Genomic DNA, 21406 nt, shown 5'->3' with positions numbered 1-21406 from the left:
CAGATTAGAAAATAGTTAGTAACTATTGATTTTGATTTCCTCAAGTGTTAAGACTGACAGGGTATTTTTTGGTGAAATTTTTGTAATTACTGCAACATCTATTCCTTTAGATTTCATAAGAAAGTAAAGTTCAGAAAGCTTATTAGCGAGACTATCGACATTGGAGCTAAGGAACCTCATTCCCTGAGAGGTAGGAATCTGAGAGGATGCAGGAACTAACGGACTGGTAAGGTTGATGGATACACCACAATGAAATGACAAAGAATAAACATCAGGTAAGCAAGTCATTGCCGAAGAAACAGGAGAAATGTCAGCATCAGACAGGGAAATATTATTATTATGTTCACTACTAGACCATTGAGAGACAGAATTTGGTGATGCAAGTCCATAAACACTTAAACAATTAACAGCGGTAGAAGGAGGAACATACATTAGAGGGACATGGGAGCGGTCGGGGGGATCGCTCCAACTGACAAGTTTTTTTGGATGATGGCACCATTACGAATCATCGAATCTGCCCCTCCTTTTACTATTCTGCATTTCAGCTCCTCAACTAGAGCTTTCTGTTTTATGCGATCTTCCTTAGGACTATCACCATAAGAACTGATTGGTCCTTTTGTTACAAAGGATTTCCATATTATTTGCCTTCTAAATTCAGTTGATGGTACAGAGAAGAGAAGAGGAAGGGGCGGCTACCAGACAATTGATGGCTATTAGAAAGTCTTTTTACTTAGGCTGGGGGGCGGGGCACCGATATCAACTCCATAATTGCGTAATAGATAATTGTGCAGGAAAACTGCATCATCAGTCTGGGTGGGGATACCATATGCAACAACGTCTTTCAAAACGCTGGTGCTCTGAACAAGCTACCTGACGAACATTGGTTTAGAATAATTGGGCTACTGGAAGTTGGGACAACTTAGAAGACACTGTAGAAACCACTAGGTCCTGAACGGTTGAAACAGAGCAAACCGATTGTAGAGAATTTTTAATATGGGATACCCTGTTTGCAATATCACTAACCTGGGCAGAAATGTCACTTTTAATGTTAGTTCTTAGTTAGGAAAGTGTCTGGGTCAACTGACTAGCGGTGGCAAATTTCTTCTTAAGATCTGCCCTGAAAGATTTCAAGGAATTATCCACAACAGATGCCAGCTTATTTATCATAGCTTGTTCACTAGAGGGGGGAGGAGAAGGGTTAACTTTGCAGGCTGGACATGACCAGGAACAGGTAAGGGATTGCAGCATCTTGCTTAATAATTTATATTCACCAGGGGCAGGTCCAGATATTCACCACAGATCCACTTCTCACAAATATCACATTCTATGGCAGAGGACCCCTCATCCAATTCAGTAGAACAAACAGCACATCTGTCATTACCTTTAACTGGGCTTAGGTGTTTTCTCTTAGCCTAACTGGACATAATATATTCAACTAAATCAGTAAATGAAACTAATCAAAATATATAAAAAAAAACAAACCTTAGCCAATTGCCAACAATTTGGTTTACTATTTACTCAATTTCGTAGGCTATTTAATATAGGTTAATTGTTGATGCTTGCTTATATACACATTGGTGATTATGATGGCACTATGAATCATATGCTGAAGAAAATGAGCCACCCACAGCGCTCCCTGTCCAATTTAAACTGAGTTGAGGAACTGTTGTTAATAGATGACTGGACTGTATGGCAAATGAAGTGCCCCATATCTGGGGAATGGATAGGTATTTTATTTTCCAGTCAATTTCTGTTGATAGATTAAACTTTTCTGAACACTTTGGTATATATGGGTTTATTATTTATGCACTGGGTCTTTTATTATTTCACAAACTTTGACAACTGGGATTTATTTCACTGTAAATTAATTCATCAGAATCATCTCTTTAAAAACATAAATCATATTGACAAAAAACAGTCAGTAAAAATGACCCAGACAGTTGGTAAAATCTCCAAACATTTTGGGTAGTAACAACACTGGCATCAGCATTGATTTTTTCAGGTATGTGTTTTGCTTCTACTGTTTATTATTAAGTTAGAATAAGTCAAGTAATTATGCTAACTAATTGTTAACATTAATTATGCTAATTAATAAGTTAATATTAAGTCAAAATTAGTATTATTTTTTATACAAACCTAATTGGTTTATATATATATATATATATATATATATATATATATATATATATATATATATATATATATATATATATATATATATGTGTATATATTCTAATATTTCTCATGTTTGTACTGTGGATATTTAAATTATGAATAAACTTGTCAACTTTATAACTTTTCCTCATTCCTTTCTTTTGCTCCTTTTAGAACATATTAATTCTATAACTGCTGCAAATAAATTGCAAAAAAAGAAATATGCTATTCCTTTCAATATTTAATGCTCTTTCCAATCATATTTTTATACTATTTTCAAATGTCTTATATTGTCAGGGCTCATGGTGTATAGCCATCTGAAGTAATTTGTTCACACTTTCCTTTCTTGCCAAATAATGTTTGGATGTGTAATAGCTCAGTTGCAATCCCAAAAACTAAAAAGAGGATACAATGCAACTTCTCTGTAAGCAATAGGAAGAAAGGTTTCCTTCATGGCACCCAACAAAGCCATCATGTTTATTAAGTTCTATTTGAGGGATGCGTGGGAGCATTGGTTTATTATGCCAGAACTTGGGATTAGCATAAGAACAAGTTCTGGACTGGAGGTCAGTGTCATTACTAGCCAAAATGTTGGGGGGGGGGGTAAGAGATTTAACTGACTGGCTGGTCATTTTTGTCACTGACTGTTTTTTGTCAATAATTAGCATAATGGCCATTTCAAATACAATACATAAAATCACAGATTTTACCAACCAAGATTTAGATTTTGGTACATATCATGTAACTATTTTAATGCTGTTTATTTAACCAAATGGAAAGTTGTGGCACCATCTATCGAATCATGGCAGGAGTCGGTAAAACTGCTGCGTTTACTGACCAAGTTTGAAATTTCTATAGAGAACATGTCAATATTTTTGTGGTCTTTATTGAACCAAACAAAGAATTTTAACAGCACAATTTTACCAAATTATTTTTTATTACCAAGTGACCAAAAATATTAGGGGGGCGTCCCCCCTCCCCCCATATGTAACAGCCCTGGTGGAGGTAAATATGTAGTGAGGTGGTTGAGCATTGGGTTGGACACCAGGAGCCAGTAGGAGGTGAGGGTATTGCTGTTGAAATAGATGAAAGTTTATTGGTCCAATGGAAATATAATAGGAGGAGGCCTCTCAGCCAGCTTTGGGTATTTGGAAGAATAAAGGGGGTCACCAAGAGAAAGTTTATAATTCCTCTCTTAGATGGTTGTGAGACTCTGAGAAGGCATAAAGAAACCCCAATCCAACTCATACAAAGATACACAAGGCTGGGTTCAATAATTATGAGCAACTGTTGCACAGCATACTCCAGTCTGTCAGAACTTGGCTTTACTCACCACCAGATAAATCACTCAAACAACTTTGTTGACCCTAAGGATGTGACCATTCATGCCCAATGTATTGAGAGGCTATGACACTCTGTGGAGAAAAATTGCAAAAGATTGGGGATAGTGTTGTAACTGGTAAAAATTGTATATTCTACCATAATTTTACAGACCCTTGTAAAATTGGTATTTTATGTAATTTATGCAAATTGTGTATTTTACTGGTATTTTGCACATTATACCAATATTTTACATATTTTACTGATGTGTTTTATGATGCCTTGCCATTTTCAGAGCAAAAAAAATGCAAAGATGCTGTCAGAAAAAAATACTGAATGTGATTTTGTTTAAAGTATAGCTGTGTTCCCTTGTTTAGAAGGTGATCTGTCTGACTTAGGTATCTTGTTATCAGAATGATAAAGTGTATTAAAGTACAGATATTTATAAGACAGAAAGGGCTAGAAGCAGGATTGACGTACCATAAACAAGAAAAAGAGAATTAAAATTAAATAGCCAAGAAAAATAAGGGTAATGTCAGCCAGCAGACAAAAAAGAAGCAAAAATTATAGAGGCAGATATTTTGTCACGGACTTTTGCCCTTCTGTCTTTAGTGCTCAAAAAAAGAAGGAAAACTAATCTTTTGAATTAACTCTAGCTGAACAAAAGAAATACTGAATCAAACAAACCAAAAAACCACGCCAGAATAAACGAAAGAGTGTTCGCCAATGAGAATGTGCAAGAATTCTTTGCTTAGGGATTGACTTAGCTTGACTACTGACTGAAGTTTCATTCAAAGCGTGGACAGATGATCATAATTTAAACTGATTTTTTTTTTATTTGAATCCTTTAATCTTATGTTATTTAAAATTGGGTTTATAGGAATATCTCCAGTATCTCTATTTGCCAGGTTGATGAATTTTTTAAAGTTTCAATTGCCTTCTAAAACAATGTGGGAACCCATTTGCTTCAAATATTAAAGTTGCCTCATCAAAAAGAACTACATGATCTGGATTTTCTACAATGTGAAGGGTCAAAGTAGAATCAATATCCTCAATAGCCCTCTTCTAAGATTTATCCTGCTTTTCAACAACTTGCTACCAAATGAGTTGTTACTGACTACAGTATCTAAATCAAATTCTTATTCTAGTTTAGTGGCCCTTGTATTTCAGCTGCTGTTTTGAAAGAATCTTCAGATAAATACAGAATTAGCTCTAAGGGAGATACAATGGTTTTTTTCTTTTTTTGTTGATGATTTTGTAAACTAATTAACTAACTTTTTCTTTTAGAATTTAAATTAAATTTTCAAGGGCAAAGCCATGGCAAGAGTCAATAACAGCCCAGACATCAAATATCCTCTGAATGAGGATGAAGTTATCAAGATCATTAATGGATTTCTCAACAACCCTGGTTGGTATTTTCAATCTTGTTCAAGTTCATACAATGACTTCTAATACTGCTTATTTAGACTTAGTTCTCCTTACATCCGATGGTGCACAAGGCGACAATGCATCCACGACGACCTCTGAATTTCGTTTTTGCTTTGAAGCTAAACTCTTCGAAAATTAAAAACATTGAATACTGACTGAATTTCATATAATCTCTTAAGAAAACTAAGCAAAATATCTATTTCCCTACCATGGCCTTATTTAGGATTTTGTTCTGTGGGTTATATCTTTGGAGAGGGGTGGGGGTGGTGCAAAAAACTTTAAAAAATGCATCAAAAACTGTTTATATGCAATTTTGTTACAGACAAAAATTTTGACCAATGTTTTGGACCAAAATTTCAGGGAGAGGTGAGATCCTCTACCCCTTTCCCACTTAATTATGGCCTTAATTGTTTATCAATTTTGGGAAACAATGCGGCACCGTAAATCCTTCTTTTGAAACATATGACTTTTTTTATTAAAAAAAAAATGTAATTTTGCTTTTATTATATTTTAAGGGTTTAATTCTATGAAAAATGAGCTAGAAAACATACAGATATTTGTTATATACAATGCCATTTCACCTTAAATAAAATAGTAGAATAATGAAAGTTCTGAAACATATTAAACATACCAAACATAATAATAGGGTTTCGCAGTCTTCAGAATCAAATGTGACTAAAAGTTTTATTTCTTTGCCTTATGTGACTGTTTTGGCAGAGATGAAATATTACAATTGATACATGTTTCCAATCGGTGAGACCAATTGTTAGTTTCCTTAATTTCGGGAAGGATTTAACCCGAGGAAATATAGTTAGTGGGGTGTATAAAATTCCTTGTTCTTGAGGGAAGTTTTGTGTTGGTAGAACTCACCAACAATTTCTTGAAAGATTTATTGAGCATCCCAACTCGATAGAAAAAAATCCTGCAATTAAGCAAGCCTCCTGAAACTTTTGTTTTGTTTTGGCTCTGGCTGAACATATATTTTTTCATCCTGAACATTTTGTACAATTTGATGAGGCCACGGCTATTTCCAATGATAGAGGTTTGTCTCAGTGGACGAGGGAGGCTAAAGAAATTGAAAGCAATATGTTTGCTAATCTTTCAATAAATAGAGACACTGGAAATTTTAATATTGAACCAATTTATTATAGCCTTTTGAAAATGAATCAATAGTCAATAAGGAATTAAGATTACACAATCACTAGGGGACGAGCTTACCTACTAAACCAACAAGAATTGCTTCAAGAATAGACACCAAGAGGATTATTTTGCAACACAATAATTAACTTCATTTCAATTTTTACACTTTGTTACTTAGTTGCTTTGATGTTGTCATCGAGGTAAATCTAATAGTTTTTTCCCTACGTGGATCGGTTGCAACAACTGTATTTTGTTAATATTAGTGGTAATTTTATTTTGTTTTAGTTTATTTTAGTTTTTTTTATCTTTGTTTCTTTTGTGCTGAGGACACCTAGTTTGCATACAGGCGAAATATCCGCGTTGTTTTAGTCTTTCATCTTTTCACTCTACTGGCCGCAGTCTCGTTTGTTTGTCTTTTCATTGAGTTTTATCTCTCTTTATTGTTAGTAGAATAAAAGATAGAGGGGGAAGAGAAGAGCGTATGGAGATAAATAAAAGAGAGCACTGGGAATTTACGGAAAAAATTCAGAAATGGAAAGAAAGAGATGCCCGTAGAAAGGCAAACTAAAGAGATAGAAAAGCCCTTGACAAAAGTTTAGAAAAGCCACTTGTATAACAGCGGGGGAGGGCGGGCCTTTCCGTAGAGGGACTGAAGAGACAGAAATGGCTTGCCCAACTCGTCCAAGGGAGCATATACAGGCAGCTTTTACAATAAATGAGACGCATAAAACTGATTTTTCTTCAAAACAAATGTAACGTCGCCCCACCTGAGACTATAGGCAGGCGGGCTTTACTAGGCTTAAGTTGCTTGTTCGCCCAGCGAATTTAGGCTCTCATTTTCCATACAAGTCCAGAGGACTTCGGACAATGGAATCTAAGAAGAAAGACACTATGGTCCAATTGAAAGTTGAATATGATTTATTTGGCGCAAGAAATAAATGTAAGGAAAATAAGAAAGAGATATAAGAGACACAAAAGAGAAATGTGATTTATAAATTCAGTCGGCGATAATGGAAAATGTTATTGTGGCAGATTTACAAAATTTTGGCAAGACGAAATAGCTTAGGAAAAGTCAAGAACCTACTGGGGAAAACTACAGATGACGATAAAATGGAATTGAATGGAATACAGCCGGTGGTAGAAAAGTCGAGAGGTATTAAATTTTGGGTTGGATTGGAGACTTGGGAAGGAATCTGAGATTGGTCTTATCAACTCTAAGGAGGTTTTGGTCTTTTATAGGGGAGTTTCCTCAAAGTACAACTAGTCGGCCGGTTGTGATCCCGTTACCCAGGCCATTACCAATCAATACACATCCCATCTAAATCTTTGCCTAGTAGCTTAATTCGCTATTCTGGATTGGAATTGACAACTATTTCATCCAAACCTCATTCCTTGAGCTATGTATTCATGGTTCATCTTCAATGGACGTTGACGTTTTTTCTTCATTCGACAAAGTAGAAATTGTACTCTAGTCAACTGGTTTTAGTGGATTTGGATATTAGCGGAATTGGGTATAACCTTCAGTGGCGAAGGTTATAAGATCATTGAGACGGCAATTTTGTGCACACGTTTGATAAGGAAGTGGTTTGTGATGCAGGGTAGTTTTCCCAGTATTTTTTTATCTAAATTGTCATTGAAGTTTTCAAGTTTTCAAAGCACCATCCTCCAAAACGGTTGTCAGAAAACATTCAACTTTTGAAAATTTAGTATAAAAGCCCTTTTCTAGGCACCCTTGAACTACTTGCCAAGTTTTAGGACTTGCCCACAGGCGACTGCGAACACATAACAACTTGGCTGAGAAACGATACTTATTACATTAAACAAGTTTACAATGCGGTAAGTGCATAGTTTTGAATGTTTTGTAGTAAATATAGTTTTCAATGTAGAGCATATCTTCCCCGTATCAACTTCAGCGCAAAATTAAGATAGAGATATCATTCAATAGCAAAAAGTATACTCTTGAGTACCTTGATTTTTTTTATTTTATTTTTTTTTTAATGATAGAAATGTTTTTGAAAAGTAGGATCAGCTTATAATAACGAATTGGCATCTGATAAAAAGGATGAGGCTTTGTATCGAAGCTAATGATGGGCAACGAGGTTGTACGGTTGTTCTAACCAGGTATGCAAAAAGTTCCAAACCTGGCGGTAGCAGAATTCCAAAAGCTGCCGACACTTTAGCAGCAAAACTTGTGTTTTTGACAGCTTTGCTTTGAGTAAAAATTATTTTTATAAGTAAAATTTGCAGAACAGTAACAAATGTAACCTAGTATAGCTTGCAGTTAGAAATATCACTCGATTAAAATTAACAATGTAAACTAATTCAGTGGCAAGGGATATACTAGCCATAAATATCATACTTCATAATTTTATATGTACCATTTTATCAAAAGTACTATATCATATTTACTCTAATACAGCAAGTGGAGTATAGTATTCAAAGTCTGAAGTATACTGTATATAGCTTACTGTATATTATCTAGAGAATTACGTTACTTCTCTAAATGCGTGCTAAAGTCATTCTAATGTACTAATTTAATTTGATACCTATCTCTAGGATTACCAATATCTTTGTCTGAAATTAAAGATCAGGATTGCATAATAGCTTTAATAAGAATATACAACGTAATGGTATTCATAAAGCAGATGGAACACGGGGCTGCCCGTCTAATACTTCACTAATGCGATGAAATTTCTGTTTTTCAGTACGACCGGTATGTGCGGAAATCATATCTATGTAATTCGGTAGATTTAGTTGAAAAACCAAGGCCGTATCCAGGGGAGGGGTTACCCGGTTTGAACCCCCCTCCGAAATTTTAGACCGTGTCAAAAATTAGTCTAAAAAATACCTGTAAAGACGGGAAAAAATCGGGTAACCCCCCCCCCCCTCCCCCGAACAAAAATCCTGGATCCGCTCTTGTGAAAAACTCAAAAATGTAAATATCTCAGAAAATACAATTACAAGTAGCTTTGACATTGTTTCAGTGCATACAAATATTGATTTAGCAGTATCTGAACAATTATTAGAAAATAAAATAAAAGAAAACTATCATTTAATATAAGCTTCAGCAGCAGGAATAGATTGTGAAGTCTTAATGACCTTGGTTAAACTCTGTAACAAGTACTCAACGTATTTCCAATTCCGTAATTCTTTTTACCAGCAAATAAATGGTCTACCCATGGGCACGCTCCTTTCCGGGTTACTGGCGAATATTTATGTGGAACATAATGAAAATTGGGCGTTAGATTCGTATTTCTTGAAACATATCTTTTAGGGATGTTACACGGATGACGTAATTTCACTTTGGAATTATGGGGAAAATGAACTTACCCCACAATTCTAGGTCACCTTAATACATACGATAGAAATTTACGGGTTACTTTAGAAACTGAAATCGCAAATAAAATATCATTCCAAGATGTGTTAATTATTCGTAGCTTAGATAAACTCAATTTTACTATTTATAGAAAACTAACACAAAATAATAGATATTTGTATTTTAAATCAAACCAGCCCCCGCCCATAAATTAAAAGAGCTGTCGTAATTTCTCTCGTCGATCGTACCCTAAACATTTGTTCTGATTCCCACATCACAGCAGAACTGAACTTTATTAGGGACATACTTTTTGGAAATGGGTATCCTATTTCATTTATTAATAGTGTAATTAACTGTAGACAGAAAAGACACTCCCGTAAAATTAATGATAGTTTACCATGTGAGATTTCTGACAAGCCCTCAAACATGATTTACCTCCCTTACATCCCAAAAATCACTACAAATCTTAAAAAAGTATGCACACAAAATAATCTATATGTAGTATTTATCAATAATTTCAAAATCATAAATTTCCTAAATTCTGGTAAAGGTAAAATCCCAGTTACTCACCAAAGAGGAGTCTATCAAATACCATGCGATTTTGGAAAATACTATGTGGCTAGACCTCACCAGAATTTAGAGAAACGCATATAACAGCATAAAGATGATATTGTCAAAGTTCTAAGTTCTAATATGGCTAATGTTTCTTTTGATTCTGCTTTAAGCAGCCATGTATTTGAAAATCCTAGCCACAAAATACTTTTTGATGAATCTGCCCTTATTAGCAATGACCTAGGCATAAAACAGGTAGTTCGAGAAGCAATTGAAATCAGGCTTAAGATTAATAATAATATTTCCTTAAATAGGGACTTGGGGGAATATTCAATAAATGCTCTATACACAAATTTAATTAAAAATGATCTTACAAAATATTCTAAAATATGAATAGACATTAACACAGAACCGGTCACAAAAAGACCTTTGAGGTTAGCTGCCAAAACGGCTAGATTAACAATAAGAACGTGTTTTTAAATTATTTTTCTTTCATCTCGATGAATCGCCTTGTTTTAGCTTACTTTTTATCAAACCTGGTTGAACTTCACTGAAGTAAGGATGCTGGGACTGTTTTGAAAAATCTTGCTTCTTAGTTTTATTGGTCGCTATATTGTTGTGATTTTTTCTTCTTTTATATATTTCGTCTTGCTGAGGACGGCCCTTGGACATGGGCCGAAATATTCAGTCAAATTATCTTCACTGTCTTAGGAAAAGAATTCCCTATTTTTCTTCTTGTTTTTGTTGTTTGTAATAACTATAGGGTTCACATTGATAGGCTCTGGGGCAATGGTGCCGGCAGAAAATTTTCCAGGGGTGGGGGAGGGCACACGCCAAAATAGCAGTGGTGGTTGGGTGACAGGGAATATATTTCAGGATACTTTTTTGTAGGAATAAGTTTATTTTTAAATACTTTAAGAACAAACTCAAATAAAAAGAGCAATCAAATTGCATGTAAAATGATACAAAAATCCGCAAATTCTAACGACAAGGATTCCTGGCAAAGGGATCAATTTATTTAATCAATAATATATGTAATTATTATGCATTTAATCTCAAAAGTAAATCAAACCAAAATTACAGAAAGATTTATTGCTTTGGTAGATTATAACAGATGTAGACTTGTCTTTATGCAACTTCCTACGACTTATAACAGTTTACAGAAGGAGTAGATATACTCAAAAACGATCCTGCTATATATACCACGTTTTGATTTTATAACGACCATGTAAAACGTACCTGTTTCATAAGAGGACAATTTTCACCCTCGAGCTTAAATCCCTTAGTGGGCGTTCAGACGCTGGATTTTGTCTCAGACTCTGTCCAAGTTTCTTGCTCAGAATGGTTGAAAGTCAATGGAATTTTAAGAAATAGGAAATTCCCAATCATAATTGTCACCTAAACAGGTGTTTGCAGTTCTCGTATATTGAGACATTTAAAAAATAATAGAACAGTGAAAGAAAAGCAAAATTTAAACTTAACTTTCCTGCTGTCAAATTGACCCTCTTTCTTTTTGTTGTCCTATCCAACTAAATAAAATGAACAGATTAAAAAAAAAATTCGTCACAAGAGAATCTTATCAAATAGTCAGTGATAAAAAAAAGGAAGTAAAAAGTGACTTGGGTAAATATTCACCAAAACTAAAAATGGAATTCTCATGACAATTGCTACACCGTCAGTATTGGTTTTTTTGTGCTGATTCTAAAAATATTTGACACCTTTATGCTTCATAACTGAAAAAAATTAAATCTTTTGAAAGTAACAACTAGATAAATACAATCACTCCTTGGAAAAAATAAATAAATGATAATTAGACACAAAAAACGTATTCGTTCATGGGGAAAATGCTTCCCAGCATTCCGTTCAGGGGAAACATTTCTGTTTATAGTGGCTTCATATATCAGCTCATGGGTACTCTTGCAATGTAAGCAAAAGTTGTCGGCAAATTTTTACCAAAATTGCCCTGTATTAAGTTGTTTTCCTTGTGTTTTCTATAATCATACGACTTTCTTGTCTACTAATAACTGCACTAATTACTAATAAACTAATAAATACTAATAAACGAACACATATTTAGGATCACCATAAAAAGCTGAAACTTTGATTTAATGTTATCAATAGTTTGGCTCTTACACTTTTGTTATTGACAAGGATCCTTATTTACTTGTAAAACAATTTTGTGTTTTTAAAAGAAAATTACTAAGCAAGTATGAATTTTAATTTTGTTTGTTTTGGAGGAGATTTGATTTTTGGTTGTAGTTGCTGCCCACTGTAGTATTATTATTATTAATATTTCTCTCTCTCTTGTTTTCTTTTTTCTATTATAGTGAAAATGCTTTCAAAGATGCTATATATATGTTTTTTACCTGATTCACCCCACGTCAACCGTTTGGATTTTGGGTGAATCATATTGATTTTGTATGTAAATTGTTGTTAAAGTTAAATAAATATATCAACAATAATACCATTCATTACTATGAAGAATTTGATTTTTTTTTGTTGCTCCAACCAAATCATATAGATAAATGTTTGTAGAAAACTGTAAAGGGGTCACTCCGTCACAAATTAGATCTTATTTTTCCTTATTAAAGATCAAGATCTATTGGCAGGCAATGGTTTTCCCCATCTTCCCTATCTTTCCCTTGGTTTTCCCTATCTTTCCCTTTGGTTTTTCCCTAATGGCAATGATTTTCATTTTTTCAATGGTTTTTCGCTATTCTGCTCGTTTTCCTTTGGTTTCCTTATAATTCCTTTAGAGTACCATATTTCCACGGGGGTGGACATGGCCCCCCTGCTGGCGCTCATGCTCTGGGTGCTGAAAGATCTACCAACTATTCGGTTAACATAATTGTCTGGCTTTTATATTGATTCATTCTATGAATCAGGAAGTAAGTCAAGCACAGACAATGATCACTCAACCGATGAAATGGGTTGTAGAGTTTAACTAGGTATGCTACCAGAATAAGTGACTGGAAATTTAGTGAAAGCACTAGCAATTGATTGTTCCCCTTTTAATCTGAAAGGCTGATTAGATATCTTTTGGCAATATCTTTCTTTCGTACCAGCCAGATACCTTTCACTACTCGCAGTGAACAAGGCCCTTTGAAGCTGGATGCAATTCTTACTAAAAGCAGAAAAAAAGCGGTTAGTCAAGTTGTGGATTTAAGTGTTAGATTGCAATTCGATGGTCTGTGAGAGAAATTAAACAAGGTCTTCGATGAGAACCAATACTTTAGATCAGCTTAGGTGTTTACGGACAGACATCCCAGCGACATAAGAACTCTGGAATCAATTGAGTTAATTTCGGTAAACGGTTCAATACTAATTCCTGGACTTTAACTGGGTCCTCAGTTCAGTGATTTAGAACTAAAGAACATTATACATAAAATTAGCGCATTCACAAACCCTACTGTCGAAATTTTCACCTCCCAAGTATTTCAAACAGAATTTTTTTTTTCGAAAATTTGACCCCTCCTCCATTTGTCTCCGATATTAAGATACAATACTTATCTTCGAATTTGACTTGACCTTTATCATAAATAGCCTATCGAGTTACTTTTTCAAATTGAACTTACGCAAAGAAATTTAATGGATTTTTTCCGGAGTTCGGCTATATTTCGGAAGAGAAACATCACCTGGTAAAAAAAACGAACACAGCTCTTTTTTATTTTGTAGTTGCTCTTTTTTAGAGTTTTGGTTCCTGTTGGGTCGTGTTACTTACAGTTCATTACCATAAATTCTTTGATCAATCTTAAAACACAGATATCAGGTAGTAGAGTAAGAAATACCACAGCTTTACTTACCTTGGTAGTATTATTAGTAAATATGGTGGGAGCTGTGAAGATGTTAAAAATAGAATATCCAAGGCTCGGGGTGTTTTTCACAGTTAAAAAAAGTTTGAAAGAATAGGAAGATGCCCGCAAATCAAGATTAGAAATTTGGAAGCTGCAGTGATGACAATTGCTAAATATGGCTCTGAAGTGTGGGCACTCGAAAAATCAGATGAAGATTTTCTAGATATTTTCCAGAGGAATAGCCTACGGATTGTTCTTGGTTTAATCCAGCTTTCTAGGACTATAATGAGAGAAAGATTGAGGTGGCTAGGGCACGTTCTGCGGATAAAAGGTGACAGATTTCCGAAAATTGTCCTTTTCACCCAGCCATCTAGGGCTAAACGGAAAGCAGGTCGTTCGCGGTTGGGGTGGGAGGATGTAATAAAGAAAGATTTAAAGAAAATGGGAACTTCCTGGAATGGTGTAAAAGCTTTGAATAGATTGGGATGGAGGAGGAGCGTGCACAACTGTGTCGGCCTCAGGTGGCTTGGTGCTGTGGTGACTTGTTAGTAGTAGTAGTAGTAGAATAAGAAATAAAACCCAGATGTTTGTAAAAAATAAGTCTGGAAATAATATAAAACTTCACAAGAAAACAATCTTGAAATAATAACCGGATTTTTACTTCCAGTTATAATATACACTTTTCATGAATCATGTTTTGGGGTTGTTTCCGTTTTAATCACCTATACCCCGAATTTAAATATAATATATAGCTTATCGCCCCATTAAGAGGGGGCATAAGGGGAGTGGGACTGCAATTTTTACGGTAAAAAGATTATATTTAGTTCAAGTTCTTTTATTCAATAAATATAAAAAAAACTCAGAATTCAAAAAAAAAAATCTCAAAGGGCCCAGAGGCCCCTTGACTTGGAAAAAAACTACATATTAATCATTTGCAGGCTACTGAACTAGGTCTAGACAAAAATAAATAAGAAGTACTACTCACGCTAATGCTCAAATGAAGACAACCGATATCCGCATCACCTAACACCAGCAACAGATCCCACATTGTCAGCGATATAAAGAACTAGCGCTAAATCATAAAAAATAAATAATAGTAATAATAATAATAAATTCCACTTTAAAACTACATTATTTAGGAAACCTTAAAATTAACTATTCTTCTCCAAAAAAAAATCTTTTTGTGTTTTTAAAGGAACCAAGGGTATGGAAGTTCGGGACCCCAACAGGAATAGAGTTCCAGGCATGCCCCACAGCAACGACAAGACCAAAGTCTGAACGCACTGGGAGAGTGGAAGGAACCCGTATATCCTCCCGATTTCGAACTGCAAATGGGTTGACTTCACTTAATCGTTGAAACATACCAGAAAAACATACTGGGAGATTTCCGCGGAAATAAAGGAATGCCATTGAATACAGCGAAAGCGTATAGATATCATTCAACTTAAAGAGGTGGACAAGCATTAAAGTCTGTCATGCAAAGTTTTGAATGGCAAATTCAATTCTACCAGTTTTTTTTAAATTCTATCGTTTTTGTGTCAGGGTTAGCCTTTATACACTGTTAATAGTTGCTCAAGCATTAGAAGTTGTGGATGTAGGCCTAGGTACTTAAACAAATTTGCAATGCCCTAATTCGAGCAGAATATCTATTCCGTAACATTTCATTCACTTACTAACCAGTTTTCCCAGACCGTAAAAGATCCTAAACTGCAGCTGAACCTGTCAATCAAGTATTGATACCCGCCAAAAATATTGCAGAGGTAGGGTACCGGAATAGCAATGGTGAGGGGAGGAGGAGGAGGGAAATATATATGAAGATAAATTGTTATATGCAAAATAAAATTCTCAAGAAAAAAAGAAAAGTACTCAATTTTTACATACTAAATGAAGCAAGATTCAACAAATTTTTAAATGGTGAAGAATTCTGGCAAAAAGATCAATTTTAATCTACCAGGCATTCAATTATTATGTATTTAAGATTAATATATTATGCCCAAAACCTAGCGTAAGAGAAAATGAAACTCGAACTAAATTGCAGAAAATAAGAGAAAAAATATCATCTTAAAGAGTCTATTTAATTTCTGAGCAAAACGGCGGCTATACTTTGAAAGAGCATGAAAAAAATGTCTCGAGTGGTATATTCATCTAATTTATAACTCAATAATGAACATATCTCCAAATTTATCACGCAATCCAATCCCCCTTCTCTGCAAAGGTACCATGCTTTAATTTTTTAGGATATTGTTCAGAGTCTGCTTTTAGCCATAGAACAACGTGAGTTACTTTTAATATTTAAGTGTTTATTCTTTTACAGACGATTGGGATCTTGCTTGTACTGAGTATGTTTATAACCCTATATTTGGGACTGTATTTTTGTACGGGGCTCTACTTGTTGCCTTGTGGATTATAACATTTTGGAGGGCTTAAAACTTGCCTTAGACAAATGCAAGTTGCAAATTTATTGATAAGCCTTAGAATTGGCATCGTAAAAGAATGAAGCTAGAACCTTATGTCAGGCTGGTACCCAATACGAGGTTAAAAACCTAATTAGTTAGTACCTTTGCAGTCCGTTCAGTAACATATGGGATCAGAACATCTTACTAAATTGTGCGAACCGATATCAAAGGGTCTTTTCCACCTTCAACAATAGAGGTTACCGAGATGCAAAGATAGTACTCGGGCACCATTGACACACATAAACAAAACTGGTGTAGTAACTGGAGCTGAGTGGCCAATATTGGACAAACAGAACATTTATGATGAGCGCTAATCCCATCAAGATTATTCGACATAGACTTAGGTTTCAGCATACTATCAATAATAGTATGTTTAAACTTATCCTTAGATAAGTTATATAATATAGTTGAATTAAACCTAAGAAACTTGATGCAAGTGACTGCCAAGGGAGAATGTAAATTATTCTCATTAATTCTATCCTTTTGTCCTTATTATTTTTTAATTTATTTTTATTTTGCCGTCGATGGTTTAAAAAGTAATACCTTTACTTTTTCTTATATAATCTTAGTAATGTTTTCACAGGAAATGCCACTGCAAGAATTAATACCGGCATAGACAACATGTTTGCTCCGGAAGAGGACAGTGTTATCGACCTTATTGATGGATTATTCAAGCCTGGTTGGTAGTTTCAGTCTTGTACAAATTTATACAGTAACTTATAATCGTACTTACTTAGATCTAGTTCCCCCTACACGGGCTGGTGCAAAAGGTGACAACGGTTCCTCCACGACGACCTCTGAAGAGCTTGCGACCACAAGTCTACCAGTTATGTAATCGCCAGTGAAGCCTCCCTCTTGTGTTACCGGCCAAGCGACGCTTTTTGCCGTTTACACCTTCTTACGACGAGGGGGAGGGGGCACCAGACATCATAGGGAGCCTGTTATTACTCACATTGACCATTTGGCTTTAATACTGTAATCCTCTGCCTTGGATTTTCTGCATCCTCTGCAATGGATTTCATTTGACTTGGAATACAAACTTTGTATTTGTTATAAACATTTATAGCAGTAAATTCTCTAATGTTTGTTTTGTTTGTTTACGTTGAAGATATCGGGGATTAAGTTATGAAAAAACTAAGTGTAGTTCAAGATCATCCAAAAGTTTATGTTAGCCTTTTTCTCATATTAAATAAAAAAAAAACATTTTTTTTTCAATAGAAAGGAAGGAGCGACATTAAAACTTAAAACAAACAGAAATTATTCCGTATATGAAAGGGGCTGTCCCCCCCTCAACGCCCTGCTGTTTACGCTAAAGTTTGGCTCTGTCTCACAACTTTATTTTATTTTTTTTAAATAAAAAGCTTTAGCGTAAAGAGCGAGGCGTTGAGGAGGGGACAGCCCCTTTCATATACGGAATAATTTCTGTTTGCTTTAAGTTTAAATGTCGCTCTTTACTTTCTGTTATAAAAACTTGTTTTTTTGTTTAATTTCTGAATGATTTTAGATTAATGCAGCTTAAAATATATTTGAAATCAGCATTAAATCTGATTCTTTTGACGTATCTACTGTCGTCAAAATTCCGTTTCTTATAAAAATTAGTTATACTTTAAAATAAAAATTTATTATTTTAAAAAACAGTCAGAAATTAAATTTAAAAAAATAACACAAGTTTTTCAACTGAAAGTAAGGAGCAAAATAAAAACTTAAAACAAACAGAAATTATTACGAATATGATTGGGTTCCCCCCCCCCCGCCCTAGTCAATACCTCGTTCTTTAAGCCAAAGACTTTTTAATACTTTCATAAGAGCTATTTATTCTAATTAACGGTCTTTGTGATTAAGGGGTCATTTTTAAAGAATTGGAACAAAATATGAACTTTAGCGTATAGAGCGAGATATTGACTAGGGGACGAACTCCCCAATACACGTATTAAAAATATATGAATATAGAAGTTCGTTACGTAGGTTGATTCGTAAGTTACGTATATTTATTACTAATGAAAACGTTCGTAAATAAAATTAAACAACTTTCGAGAAAGTCATTTAACCAAATAAAAGTAAAATTAATATGGAATTTTTTTTTAATTATTCATTTACGGAGAGCCAAAATCAGAACCTGCATTAATTAAAAAAAATTCAAAAATTAAATAAAAAAAAGCAAGTTTTTCTAACTGAAAGTAAGGAGCGACACTAAAACTTAAAATGAACAGAAATTATTCCGTATATGAAAGGGGTTGTCCCCTCCTCAACGCCTCGCTCTTTACGCTAAAGTTTTCTATTGCTTTAGAAAATATAGTTGTGAGAAAGAGTCTAACTTTAGCGTAAAGAGCGAGAAAGAGTGTCGCATTCTAATAGGGAATAACTTTATAAATTTATTTGTTTTAAAAAATAAGTAATTATATGACTGGAGACTCTTATCCCCCCCATCCGAATTTCTATAGAAAGTAACGCATGATTTTACATTTTGAAGAACGATTATCGTATCCTAAAAGTAAATAATTAATTCCTTATGATATATAGAATGATAATGAATTCAATCTTGAGTTAATTGGTGATTTGTTACCATCTGACCAACGGAGTCAAATAGATGAAGAAATTGCGGAACTCACAGAATCGAACAGTTTCTGTCGATTACAAGAGACTTAGGTAAGCATAATTTTTTTTTTTTTTTTTTTTTTTTGTAGTTCCGAATGTACAAGCCTGATTTCAAAATGAATCATTTTACTATTTATAAATTTTATGGAGTATTCGAAAACACGAGAAGCACTGGAGTTACAAATCCAATTTACCCCTCTAATACTGCAAGTTTGCTTTAACCTATCGTATTGTTCGTTATTCCTTAACATTATAAAATCCCAAAAATGGACAGAATAAGATGTTACTCTGAAATAATTGTTTGCATTTAGTATTATAAGTATACTATGGACGATGAGAAAGAGAAACTAGTGGGTGCATTAGGCTGGGAGTCGAAACTGTGGTTGATCGTAAATTATCCGACAGCATCGCCCCCTCCCCGTTCATTACTTCTCCAGGCACCCATTAGGAGCTATGTGAACTTTACTAGAAGGAACACGTTCATTGCTCTGATTAACACTGAACACTTTTCCCTTACTGTTTTTGTCGATTTAATGCTATTATTATTTTCATAATTTAATTATCCTAGCGTTATTATTTAATATACGATATCGACTATTCACTAATTTTTGTTACATTATTTTAAATTGGATTTTTTTTGATTTTACCACAGCTACTGTTTAATCTATGCTAATGATATATTCTAGATGAACCAAGCTGAATTTGAGATACATCTTTTTACCAAAGTGCTAAATTACGTAAACTTAGAAAATCATGACCTAAATTACGTAAACATGAGAAAATCATAGGTTTTAGTAATTCGAAGCCAATTGATGCATAATTAGTACATATGTCATAGAATCATAGATTGTAGTTAAGGAAATAATTGAATGTAGAGAAATAAAGAAAATTAAGAAATATTTTAAATCAAGTTACTGCAATAAAATTACATATGATTAGAATGTATATTTATATGTGTTTGACTTTCCTTAATTATTTAATGAAGTCTAAATTTAGACTAAAATAGGAAGATACGACATTTGTTTCAATTAATTGCTCTGACAAGCTTCGAAGGGTTATATTTGAATTTCGGGTTAAAAATAAGAAAAAATTAACATCAAAATTGGAAAAAGGTCCTAACGATGACGAAAAATCACAACGAATAATTATTTTGCAGATATCAATTAAACAGGAAAATATCAATTAAAAAATGGAAAGAAAACTTGTCAAACTAAGCAAAAAAAAAGAAAGAAAAGAAACTAAATAAGGTACTTGTATGATATAACGCGGACTATTCAAGTTGTTCATCCACTGACACAATGTAGAACCGTTTATTTCGTTAATTTATTTTAGCTTAACGTCAGACAAAACAAAAAGAAGTGACAAACTAATTGGAGATGTATAATTTGGGTTTTATGCACATTAGGGGGGGGGTAAAGTATTTGAACAGTGTGAAGTTACAAAACAATTCTTGCTTCATAATATGCAAAATAATTGTGCTTAATACGTTAGGTATTTAGACCCTCTAAACTTTAACCCCCCTCCACGCCTATTGTGCAAATATTTAGCCCAAATTTGTTTCTAAAGAGTAAAAATTTTATCTTACGTAGGTATATTCCAGTAGGATTGAGCGTGAGAGAAACAGGTTCTAATTAGACGAAGAATTTTAGGTCAGTGCTATATCATATAAGTACAATTACGTATCGTATTAATTAATATAGACGCAAAAAAGGATTGGGGATAAAAACTAGCCAATAAATACAAAACATGGGTGGCACCATCATTGAAAATAAAAAAATAAAATAACGATAAACCAGCGTTATATGTTATTGAATTTCTTTTTGGCAATGAAGCGGACCAGCATTGTTTCATTGCTTGAGTTGAGAAGCAAATGGGGGACAAATAGGAATCGTTGAGAACGATCTTTGGGAGCCCGAATTATAGATGTTGAGCACCTCTTTTGAACAATGCTTTCTGTGCAACTGTTTGTTAATGCAAATAATTTTTTTCCTTAAGATCAAGGCAAGAAAATCTATGAATACTACATTATATATTTTTTTTTAATTTTGTTTAACATATATTTTATGTTTACTAAATAAATTTGTTTTCATTTTTAAAAACTGATTTCGTTTTATTTTTGATGTCATTTATAATTTGGTCCATGTTTCATCTTATTTTGTAATGTGATAAAATGAAGTGTCTCTTTAATGTTAGTTAATGCAGTAGTATTTATTATTGTTGAACGTTTATAAATTGAGCATTTTAATTTTTGTAGCTATATTATCTATAGTTATTTTTATCGTTTATATAAACCTGTTAATTTAAAAATTGTGATTCTCAATATTTATGTTTCAGCTTGATTTTAAAGTAGTTTATAATTTGGAATTTATCGATATTTCTAATTCATATCCAATAGAGTTATTATATCCAACCTTTACTTTTATATTTATATGCATTTGACTAAAGTGATTTGTAATTTATTTTTTTAGGTGGGAGCTTTGAAAACTTTACTTAGAAAAAAACATAAGAGAAAACATAGAGGGGCATTTGAAATTAAACAAGATAAATTGTGACAGGAACCCAGATAGCGACAGACGGAAGATCTTCCTCCAAAAAGAAGACGCGGTAAGAGCGGCCCACAACATCTACAGCTCAACGAATGCAAGCGAGGA

General features: G+C 33.8%; 1 protein-coding gene and 1 long non-coding RNA gene across 3 annotated transcripts in view; one reads left to right on the top strand and one right to left on the bottom strand.

The window, feature by feature from the left end:
- The window catches only part of LOC148946225 (uncharacterized), an 11218-nt gene extending 9224 nt beyond the window's left edge, over positions 1 to 1994 (bottom strand). Inside the window, exon 1 of the mRNA XM_089098317.1 lies at positions 1483 to 1994. The gene's annotated coding sequence lies outside the window, so the exon portion shown is untranslated. The remainder of the gene's footprint in view (positions 1 to 1482) is intronic.
- On the top strand, positions 521 to 21406 carry LOC148946224 (uncharacterized). 2 transcript variants are annotated; one of them, XR_016142605.1, is made up of 5 exons: positions 521 to 1231; positions 4762 to 4882; positions 7769 to 7878; positions 16744 to 16839; positions 21224 to 21406. It is a non-coding gene; the product is annotated as an uncharacterized LOC148946224 (long non-coding RNA). The 2 variants fall into 2 exon arrangements; XR_016142604.1 differs by lacking the exon at positions 521 to 1231 and having other exon boundaries at positions 2256 to 4882.

Source organism: Artemia sp. Qi Xiang Cuo, chromosome 12 (genome assembly GCF_049724085.1).
Source record: "Artemia sp. Qi Xiang Cuo chromosome 12, ASM4972408v1, whole genome shotgun sequence".
In the NCBI taxonomy this organism is placed as follows: domain Eukaryota; kingdom Metazoa; phylum Arthropoda; class Branchiopoda; order Anostraca; family Artemiidae; genus Artemia; species Artemia sp. Qi Xiang Cuo.
Note: the sequence above shows the minus strand (reverse complement) of the source record. Positions and strands in the feature narration are given on the sequence as shown.